The following is an 11,781-nucleotide window of genomic DNA, read 5'->3' on the forward strand; positions in this document are numbered from 1 at the left end:
CCTTCATCCCCGGGGAGCGCGCCGGCCGCGGGAGGGCGGCCCGGGTGCGCACGGCCGCGCGTTTTAACCGTTCTTCGAAGGGCTCGCGTGCCCCCCTCGCCGGAAAATGCCCACGGAGGCCGCGGCGGGGGTGGGGAGGAGGCCGCCTCCGCGTTTCAGACATCTCAGGAATTCCGGACGCTTCGCCCGAATCCGGGATGCCCCTGCGGCTGACACCTTGATTAAATCCTGCCTCTCGATTTTTGCGGCAACCAATGCCAGCGATCAGACATTATGCACGGAGCCATCATAACTTTTTTAGACTGTGCACGCTCTGCCAGGCTTCCCCACCTATTTCAAAGCCTCCCTCCCCACCTTTCTGGGAGCAGCCTTTCCGCCTCGACCGGAATGCCTCTAACGTTCCTCTTCTTGAGCTATTACTGTATCCTCCTTGCCCCAGTCCCTGTTTTTCTGTTTGATGCACCATCTCAGCTTCCCGATTCTTTTTTTTTTTTTTTAATATTTTTATTTATTTCTAGGAGAGAGAGAGACAGCGTGAGCAGGGGAGGGTCAGAGAGAGAGGGAGTCACAGACCGAAACAGGCACCAGGCTCCGAGCTGGCAGTCAGCACAGGGCCCGACGCGGGGCTCGAACCCACGAACCGCGAGATCATGACCTAAGCGAAAGTCGGACGCTTAACCGACTAAGCCACCCAGGCGCCCCTCAGCTTCCCGATTCTTAACTCGCGCACCGCTCTTTATTAATAGTCTGGCTCTCGTTTATTTTTTTTGTTTTATCCCTTCTGCCTGCCTGATATCGCTAGGTGTGCTTCCCAGGCATTAAAATCTAGGTATGCTAGTAGCCATGCTGTGCTGGCTACTTTGTAATTAGCGGACAGCCACTGGCTAAAAATTATATTCTGTACCGATGCTAATAAAATGGCACTTAAAAAGGTTGCGCTAAAAAGGATGATACAGATGTTATTTTACACCATGTCACGAATGTATTGATTTCTAAGCTTATTTTCCCATCATATAATAGTGTTCCCTACCAGTTCTTTCTTAAGCTGTTCACAAGTACATTAGCAACAGATATGATCTTGTTGATGTACAGGGAGGCCCCACGATGAGTACTGGTCCCTATCCTATGTGACTCCAGGAAAGACTTGCTTCCAATGATTTACAACAAATGTTTCCCTCCTACACTTATCAGAACATTGGTATAAGGCAACAATTCAAATTAGCACAGGCCCTGAAAAAAATCAGACTAAACCTAAAACAAATCAGCTAAAAAGTACTCAGGCAAATAGCTAACTTCACAGGCTGACTCTCCATGTTATCAAAAGTTCTTTTGGGGGGCACCTAGGTGGCTCAGTTGGTTAAGCCTCAGACTCTTGATCAAGTCTGCTCAGGTCATGATCTCAGGGTTCTTGGGTTGGAGACCCACTTCCTCCTAGGGCAGAGCCTGGTTGGGATTCTCTCTGCCCCAGTTCCCCCCCAAAATAAATAATTTTTTTAAGTTGTTTTGGATTGCTGCCCCTCAAAATTGTCCCCCACCCAATGCAATAAAATCCGCATTCAACATGGTTTTTTTTATTCATTTCTGAGAGAGAGAGAGAGTGTGTGTGTGAGCGGGGGTGGGGGGTGGTCAGAGAGAGAGGAAGATACGGAATCTGAAACAGGCTCCAGGCTCTGAGCTGGCTGTCAGCACAGAGCCCGACACAGGGCTCAGACCCACAAACCGTGAGATCATGACCTGGAAGCTTAACCAACTGAGCCACCCAGGCGCCCCATCAACTTCACTGTTTTTGAAGGAAGTAGCCAAGGATGTCCCTGTTGAGGTGAGAGATACTACTTTGACTGCTCCCAAGCTCACAGTTTCACAACCAACTCCTTCCTCTGCTGGCTCCTCTTCTCCCTGCTCTCCACCCCCCACCCCCACTCACCAGTTTCACTTCTCTCAGACCACTTAAGCATTTGCAACCAGTAACACCATATTTGAGTCAAATTTTTGTTGCTGGCAATGAAGGAGACTTGCATAATTAAACTTCTAGGTAACCTGGAAAAATGTATGACAATGTCTGAGGCAATGTGCCCTTGTCTTCAGTCAAATCAGTCTGGAAGATCAGGTTGAGGCAGAATCTTGAGCTAATAAGCATGAATAATGGAAGTCATTGATGGTCTTCATAGCTAGAAGGCTGTATCCCTCCTCCCCAACACCCCCACCCCCAGCGTGACAGCCTTACACAACATTGATCAAGAACTATGGTGTCCAGGGTGGAGTACCTGTAAATTGTACTGGCTCCGAACAAGTGAACACAGGTAGGAAGGACTCTGGTGGAAATGCCAGTTCAGGGTTGACCAGGTTCATCAATGTCATCTGCGACTTCTCCCTAGCAGACTCAGTGGCAGATGTGTCTAATCATAGAAGCGAACCTCGAAGAGCAAAGACCCTCCCATCTCAACTCACAATGAGTAACACCCTCCATTTACCCAGTATATCCTGGGATATCTCTAACCTCGTAGCAACATTACATCCCCATTATACAGATGAGAAGATAAGTCCTGAGTAATTCAAATAATTTTCCCAAGGTCGTACCAGCAATACATGGTAAAACCAAAACTGAAACCCAGGTGTCATTGCAAAGCCCATGTTCTTTCCACGCCAAGATGGTTCAACAGTATTTGGAGATTGGGGTTCTTACCAGAGGTAATAAGTGTAACCCCTAATCAAATATGACTTATGTTCTTTTAGAAAGGGGAAATTTGGACAAAGAAACACACACACAGGGAAAACGAAGGGAAATACCTTGTACAAGCCAAGCAACATCTGCCAGAAACTGAAAGACAAGTTTGCAACAGATTATTGCTCCCAGCCTTTAGAAGGAACCAGCCTCCTGACACCCAAATTTTGGAGTGATAGCCTCCAGAACTGTCAGGCAGTAAACTTCTGTCAAGCCACCTTTGTGGTGCTTTGTTTTGGCAAACCTAGCAAACTAATTCACAGATCCGAGCCAAGATGCCCAGATTTTTGTTTGTTTCCACCTGCATTAATGACCCATCTTGGTGGTGCATATACTAAGCCTAGAAGTTCAGTCGTTGGAACTCTGCCAGGAATTATAACCCAAACTTTCCAAGGACAGACTAACAAATATTCCTCTCTCTGCCCCTCATACCAGATGAGAAGGTGAACAATTGACAGTGTATCCTGGCACAGTGGTGCCGGCTAGAATCTGACACCCATGCTCTTCTTATAGATTTCTGAATGAAGGTCCTTGATTGATCCCTTTAGACAAGTTTACTGTTTGTTCCGAATTTAATACTAATTCTTGTATATAAAACATTAAAGACAAACAAAATAAGACAAGATACGGGCATTATTTAAGCTGACAATGGTAGTATGTTATGAACCAAGAAGTAAATACTGTTGACCCTCGATTAACACAGAGTTAGGGATGCTGACACCCCCTTCCCCATTACAGTGAATGTTTGACTCTCCCAAAATGTAACTCTTAAGAGTCTACTGTTGATCAGAAGCCTTACCAATAACATAAACATACCATAACACGTATTTTGTATGTCATGTATATTATATACTGTATTCCTACAATGAAGTAAGCTAGAGAAAGAAAATTGTTTTTATTATTTTTTGATTTTTTAAAAGATTATTAGAGCCTCTCCTTTTTTTTAAAATTTTGTTAATGTTCATTTATTTTTGAAGGAGAGAGAAACAGAGCGTGAGGGAGGAGGGACAGAGAGAGAGGGAGACACAGAATCTGAAGCAGGCTCCAGGCTCTGAGCTGTCAGCACAGAGCCCGACGTGGGGCTTGAACCCACAAGCGGTGAGGTCATGACCTGGGCCTAAGTTGGACACTTAACTGACTGAGCCACCCAGGCGCCACACGAAAACTGTTTTTAAAAATCACAAGATGAGGGGGCGCCTGGGTGGCTCAGTCGGTTAAGCGTCCGACTTTGGCTCAGGTCATGATTTCATGGTTCGTGGGTTCAAGCCCCGCATTGGGCTCTGTGCTGACTGCTACTCAGAGCCTGGAGCCTGCTTCAGATTCTGTGTCTCCCTCTCTGTCTGACCCTCCCCTGCTCATGCTCTCTCTCTCTCTCTCTCTCAGAAATAAATAAAACATTTAAAAAATAAAAAAAATAAATAAAAAATAAAAATCACAAGAGGGGCGCCTGGGTGGCTTAGTCAGTTAAGCATCCGACTTCAGCTCAGGTTATGATCTCAAGGCTTGTGGGTTCAAACCCCACATCGGGCTCTGTACTGACAGCTTGACGCATGGAGCCTGCTTCAGATTCTGTGTCTCCCTCTCTCTCTGCCCCTCCCCTGCTTGTGCTCTGTCTCTCTCTCTCTCTCTCAAAAATAAATAAAAATTAAAATATTTTTTAATCACAAGAGAAAATACATTTATCTGTAATACTGTATTTATTGATAAATACTGTATTTATAAAAAAAAAAACACAACCAAGGGGACCGTGCAGTTCAGACCTATGTTGTTTGAGGATTAACTACTCAGTTCTCTAAGCCTGAGATGCAAAAAAAAAAAAAGTAATATATGGTCATTGCAAACAGTTTTACAGTATGGAAAACAATAAAGAGGTACAGATTATTCAAAGATATCATGAGATAAATCTTATTAATATCTTCATATTGACATATACCCTCCCAGAGTTTCTTAGGCAGCATGAATGCACACACGCACACATAGGACGCCTATAGGTACATTTTATGCCTCTCTCACTTACAATTAACGTTATGAACATATTTTTCTGTTCATCAAATAAAATTTAGGTATTCATTTCAACAGCTGCAAATATTCTATCAGTTGAGTGGGCCATAATTCATTTAACTGCTCCCTTATTGTTTAAGGAGGTTTTCCCTTTTTCTATTATAAATAAAGCACAATAGGGGCGCCTGGGCGACTCCGTATGTTCAACATTCAACTCTTGGTTTCAGCACAGGTCATGATCTCACGTTTTGTGAGTTCAAGCCCCACACGGATGCTTGGGATTCTCACCCTCTCCCTCTCTCTGTCCCTTCTCTCTCTCTCTTCCCTCTCTCTCAAAATAAACATTTAAAATAAGTAAATAAGTAAAGCTGCATAAACATCGCATAAATACGTTTTACACACCTGTCCAGCTATTACATAGGGTAAGCTAAGGGTATGTATTTTTAAATGTTATTATTTATTTTTAGGAGAGAGACAGAGTGAGAGAGGGGGAGGGGCAGAGAGAGAGGAAGACACAGAATCGGAAGCAGGCTCCAGCCTCTGAGCTATCAGCACAGAGCCCGATATGGGGCTCGAACCCACAAACCGTGAGATTATGACGTGAGCCAAAGTTAGACGCTTAACCGATTGAGCCACCCAGGCGCCCCTAAGAGTATGTATTTTTAAAAAGCTTTGATTCCAGGGCGACTGGGTGGCTCAGTCGATTAAGTGTCCAACTTTGGCTCAGGTCGTGATCTCACTGCTCGTGGGTTCCAGCCCCGCATCGGGCTCTGTGCTGACAGCTTGGAGCCTGGAGCTGCTTCCGATTCTGTGTCTCTGTCTCTTTTTTTTGCCCCTCCTCCACTCATGCTCTCTCTCTCTCTCTCTCTCTCTCTCTCTCTCTCTTTTTTCTCTCTCTCTCTCTCTCAAAAATAAAGAATAAACATTAAAAAAAAAAGAGCTTTGATTCCTATTGCCAAATATCCCTCAGAAGTGATTTCACCAATGTGCAGTCGTAAAAGTAGTATGCAAGAATGACTTTTTCCCGCGCTCTATCACTCTCTTGCTTTAATTTACATTTCTTTGACTATTTAATGTCTTCTGTCTTTTATATGTTTATTGGCCATTTATGCCCTGCCTGTATATATATTCTGTGCTCTTCTGGGAGAGAGGTGGGATTTTATTGATTCTATTGTTTTAATTCTAATTCTTTTTAATTTTAATTTTTTTTAAATTTTACTGCAAAAAAAGGAAAAAGAGGGAACAAAGAAAAGAAAATTGGAAGGCTACCTGCAGTTGTGAGGTTAGTGTGCACTATCAGCACCAGACGCCCATCATCCTGATCTATGTGTGGCCATCTCTGCTCCTAAGTATCTCCCCGGGGGATCTAACCCCGACCTTCTCCCCGCCTCGGCCTCTGCCCTCGCCCTCCTACCTCCTCTGGATGAGACACGTGACCAAGTGCTCTGCCTCCATTCTCCTAGCATCACGAGGTTGCTTACAAGGTCCCTTGACGCCAAGTGTGGATCTAATGGTGCCGTCTTTAAGGAGGAGGACAATATTCATTACTTTCCTATCCTGTAAGGATGTTTACCGCACAGTTAACATTTTATTTTCCTGTAACATCAAGATAAAGGCTAAGTAGAAAATGTGAATGGTTAAATAGAAAATGTAATCTCATATATTTTGCACTTTTTGGGAATAGCTTGAAACAGTATTTTTTAAATTTTTCAAATGTTTATTTATATTTGAAAGACGGGGGGAGAGAGAGAGAGAGAGAGTGTATGAGTTGGGGAGGGGCAGAGAGAGAAAGCTCGAGACAGAATCGGAAGCAGGCTCCAGGCTCCGAGCTGTCAGCACAGCTCGAACTCACAAACTGTGAGATCATGACCTGAACCAAAATCGGAAGCCCAACCGACTGAGCCACCCAGGCGCCCCTGAAAGAGTATTTTGCAACGTTTTGGCAAGACTTGAAAAGGTATACACTTTAATATATTGATTCATAGGTATATAATAGCTTCCTCAAAATTAACAGGTTGGGAGAAAAAGTCCTAATGAAACTGAAAAACAATTAAGTACACGGAATTAAAAATTAGGTAAAAGACACAGACATCACAAAGGTCACTTACTTCAACGCTTCATTAGCTCAACAGTTCTTGAGTTTGGGATTATTTTCTTGGCTTTTTAACGTAGGTATGTAATGGACATCATTTAATATTCCTACAGCATTTGTTGATATGTGCATTTCCTGCTGCGGTCTTCAACATTTTTGCTATTTTGCTTCGATCTAATTCAAAAGGCGTTTGTGATTGTAGCAGTGGGGTCATTCTCTTGCATTTGCATGCCTGTTTCTTAACGAGCAGTGTGGGATCCTACACTTTCAGCCTTGCATCCACTACCACCACATCTGGTTCACCATAAATACAATTTCGTTTTGTATTTTTTAAATGAATGATAGGCTCCAGCCATTTGCTTCCTCTTTTCTTCCATCCTATCTGACGTTTTAGGCCATCATAAATTTAGGGGAAACTGTCCAGCGATTTGTACAGAAGCAGGAAATGTTCTCTTCTGATCTTAAAATGGATGGAATTTCTCCAACACAAGAGGCAAGATTGTTACAGTCAGCAAAGCCAGCAGAAGAAAATTCCACGGAAGAGATACAGTGCTGTTTGTGATGACCCCGTAGCTGGTTAGTTCTCCCACTGCAGTGTTTCTCAAACTAGTGCTTGTGCATGGTCTGCAGTTCACCCCAGGCATCTCCAGTTTGAGAAACAATAAATTCGGACATTCTCGGTGGGCAGAGGTTTAGGGAGGACCTCTGTGTCACTGACTCTTTTCTTTTTATTTAAAAAAGTTTTTCTTTAATGTTTATTCATTTTTGAGAGAGAGAGAGACAGAGCAGTAGCAGGGGAGGGGCAGAGAGAGAAAGGGAGACACAGAATCCGAAAGGGAGACACAGAATCCTAACTAGGCTCCAGGCTCTGAACTGTCAGCACAGAGCCCAACACGGGGCTTGAACTTGGGAACGGCGAGACCGTGTCCTGAGCTGAGGTTGGACGCTTAACCGACTGAGCCCCCCAGGCGCGACTGTGTTGCTGAGTCTTTTAATGTCTATGTAGCTGCCCCTCTGCCTGCACTGTTAGCAACTTTAGAGGAGGGCCAAATAGTCAAAAGTCCATTTATGAAGGAAACCAAACGTGTCTGTCCATTCCCACATCTAAATTTACTTCCAGACCCTTAAAAGCAAAAATTATGTATTACATTCCCTTTTTAAATATACAACACAAAGAGTGTAGAGGGTCAGACAAAAGGAGCCACTAATCCCATTGCCCAGTGTTTAATTTTTTGAATAAAAACAATTCAAGTATGTGGTTTGAAAAACAAAAAAACCAAACCAAAACAAAACAAAACGGAATAAAATAAAGAGTAAAAGCCCCTTCCTAGCTTCCCTGTCTTCTCTCTGTGTCACCCTCCTTTTCAGGCTGCAGAGACTTTTTCCTCAAATGCGGCATCACAACTCTGCCCGGTAAACAACCTGAAGGGCCCTCTTAGCTTCCGGGATAACACTTCTTTCTTTTTTTTTAATGTTTATTTTTGAGAGAGACAGAGCGTGAGCAGGGGAGGGGCAGAGAGAGAGGGAGACACAGAATCCGAGGCAGGCTCCAGGCTCTGAGCTGTCAGCACAGAGCCCAACACGGGGTTCGAACTCACGAACTGCGAGATCATGACCTGAGCCAAAGTAGGCAGCTTAACTGACGGAGGCACCCAGGCGCCCCTAGGGTATAACATTCCTACTACTTGTTAGTTTGTCCCAATCTAAGCCCTAGTCCTCTTGGCCAGTTGAGCTCCCAGAACATGACCGGCTCTTCCCTGCATGCTCCTCTTCCCCCTGGAAGGCCTCACTCCCTGGTCAAAACTTTTGCCTCCCTGCATTTTCACAAAAGCTCCGTTTTCCATCAGCCAGGAGAAAAGGAAGCTCTTCAAGAGCAGAGACCTAACTCACTTGGCTTTTTTTTACCCCCCACCCCCTGTGCTTGGCCTGTACTCGTTACCAAAGACATGTTCTGGTGAGAATAAAGCCACCGCGGAATTGCAAAACAGCGAGCTGGCTTCAGTAGGCAAGCAGCTAAACCCAGGAAACGGTTAAAAGCAAGAGGAATAGACTTCGCTCAGGGCTTGAAAGGGGGTGGCCATCTGCTTCCGGCTTTCCTCTCCCTCCCACAGTGGATGCAGGCTTCCTGAAGATTGGTGGGGGTCCTGATGGGGAGGGCCGTCAACCCGCAGGAAAGGCTGCAGTGGCTTTAGTGAAGCCGGAATGAGGGTGACTTGGGGGGGAGCGAGGATGTCATTGTCATGGTACCTTCTGATTTACTGGGGCTGGNTGGGGAGGCAGTGGGAGTGCAGCAGGGAGCTGATCACCTGAAGATGATGCCAAAATGGGACCTTGACATTTCCTTCTAGACTGTCTAGTCCAAGAAGGGCTGGGATGAAGCAAGAATTCACAGTGGAAGCAGAAAACAGGAATCCATTCCTGGGCGATGTGCTGTGCAGGGAGGCAGGTAGAATACGGGCCAGAAACCCAGTGTTCCAGGGTTCTGAGTTGAAAGGGTCCAATATATTCGAGGTATGTGATTTCAGACCACTAAGGAAGGGCGCTCCGGCCTGGGCAGAAGTCACCTTGAGCCATCGTAAGCTCACAGGCTATCAGAGTGGGAAGAGCCAGGCCCTTACCTGTCCAAACCCTAATTGTGAAGTCGCTGCTATGGGGTAGAAATGACACACAGGAGAGCTTATCTGTTAACTGTATAGTGACATGCTGTTCACATGAGTCATTGAGAAGATTTTCATTTTCTTTCAGGGAAGCAGGGCACAGGCAATGTCCTGTGAATCTGGACTTTCTAGAAGGGATTGGTGACCTTAGTAGTCATAATAGCAACTGGGGAAAAAGTGGTTGTACGGATCAAGTACTCGGGGATCTGGTCTAGTGTCGACCACATCCCAGACCGCATCCCAGCCGTAAGGTCCTGGGCGATTTAGCCTCTCTGAATCTGTTTCCTCATTTTAAAAGGGGATTCTTTACCATCCTTATGAACTGTCAAGTATTATGCAAATATTTGGCCCTCATATAAAGAATAAGAGGATTGCATTCAAATTTTCACTTTTGAAACCTTTCCCAAGAGGCATTCCCCTTCCAAAATAACAGGTAAACAAGTGACTTATCCCACACTCTGAACTGCTCCAGTCTCTCTACTATAAACATAGTTAATGCATTGTATTCACAGAAGTGATCTTAAGCCTTTGTTTAAGCATCTTCAACAGCTGGAAACTCACTACTTCCTGAAACTGCCCAGACCTTCCTTGACTGCCCTTAGCTGAGGAAAGTCCATCTTTACACACCAGAAATCGATCTCCCCATAGTTTCCACCGCCCTGTCTAACTCTTCTCTGTTGGGATGACGCAGACCAAATTAAACTCCTCTTAGAAATGTCAACCTTCCGGTTGCCTGGCTGGCTCGGTCAGTGGAGTGTGCGACTTTTGATCTCAGGGTTGTGAGTTCAGAACCCACCTGGATGTAGAGATTACTTAAAAATGAAATTTTTAGGGGCGCCTGGGTGGCTCAGTTGGTTGAGCGTCTGACTTCGGTTTAGGTCATGATCTCACGGTTTGTGGGTTCAAGCCCCGCGTCGGGCTCTGTGCTGACAGCTCACAGCCTGGAGCCTGCTTCAGATTCTGTGTCTCCCTCTCTCTCTGCCCCGCCCCTCTTGCATGCGCGCACCTGTGTTTGTGTGTGTGTGTGCACGCACGCGTCTCTCTCACTCTCTCTCTCTCAAAACTAAATAAACATTAAAATAAGTAAGTAAATAAATAAAACGAAATCTTAAAAAAATGCCAACCTTCAAATGTTGGAAGAAAATTGTGATTTGAAACCCACCTGAGTCTAATCTCCTTGTCCTCCAACATCTGTTTATCTCATCTGACACCTTCCCAGGCCAAGCCCCCACACCTCCTGGGACAACCTTCAAGGACGTCCTCAACTTGAAACATTGAAAACAACCTAAACATCCAGCAGGGAAGCCTCCATTTAAAAATGTGGCACATTATGGGGGTGCCTGGGTGGCTTAGTCCATTGAGCCCCCAACCCTTGATTTTGGCTCAGGTCATGATACCAGGGTCGTGGGATCAAACCCTGCATCATACTCCATGCTGAGCATGGAGCCTGCTTAGGATTTTCTCCCTCCCCACTCTCCTTTTCTCCTACCCCCTCCCACACTCTCTCTGTGTCTCTAAAAAAAATTAAAAAAAAAAAAAGATGTGGCATAACATGTCAAAATAGAACACATAATAAAAGAATATTTCATGACATGAGAAAAATGATCAGTCTGTTAGAAGATAAAGGAAGTTATAAAGTAGTAGTATTTAATTTTGTAATAAAAAGTACATACTTTTTTTTAATATTTTTATTTATTTCTAGGCGAGAGAGACAGCGAGAGCAGGGGAGGGTCAGAGAGCGAGGGAGATACAGACTCTGAAATAGGCTCCAGGCTCTGAGCTGGCAGTCAGCACAGAGCCCGACGCGGGGCTCGAACCCACGAACCGCGAGATCACGACCCAAGTGAAAGTCGGACTCTTAACCGACTAAGCCACCCAGGCACCCCAAAAAGTACATACTTTTTTAAAAAGTGCATGTATTAAAATAAATTTCTGAAACATTTACCATTGGGTGGTTCAATCATAGGTGATATTTTTCTTCTCTGTGCCTTTTTTCAAATTTTTCTCAATTATTGCTAATCAGGAGAAAAAACAGGCCCTGTGTCCCTATAGATTTTACCTAATAGCCCAAGTTCTAAATCTTTGGAGTATCATAAAATAGGCTTCTTCCCACTTCTCATTTCTGGAAGAAAAAAAAAAAAAGTAACAATGAGCCCAGAATACCAGGAACCTAGTGGACATCCAAGAAGTATTGGTTTCCTTCCTTCCTTGCAAGGTTCTTAAGAACTACTTTCACATCCTCCCTTCTTCCTAATCTTCCTCTTGTCTGCTTTCTTTTTAATGTTTATTTATTTTGAAGAGACAGAGAG

Source organism: Crocuta crocuta, unplaced genomic scaffold (assembly GCF_008692635.1).
Source record: "Crocuta crocuta isolate KB4526 unplaced genomic scaffold, BGI_CrCroc_1.0 scaffold84, whole genome shotgun sequence".
In the NCBI taxonomy this organism is placed as follows: domain Eukaryota; kingdom Metazoa; phylum Chordata; class Mammalia; order Carnivora; family Hyaenidae; genus Crocuta; species Crocuta crocuta.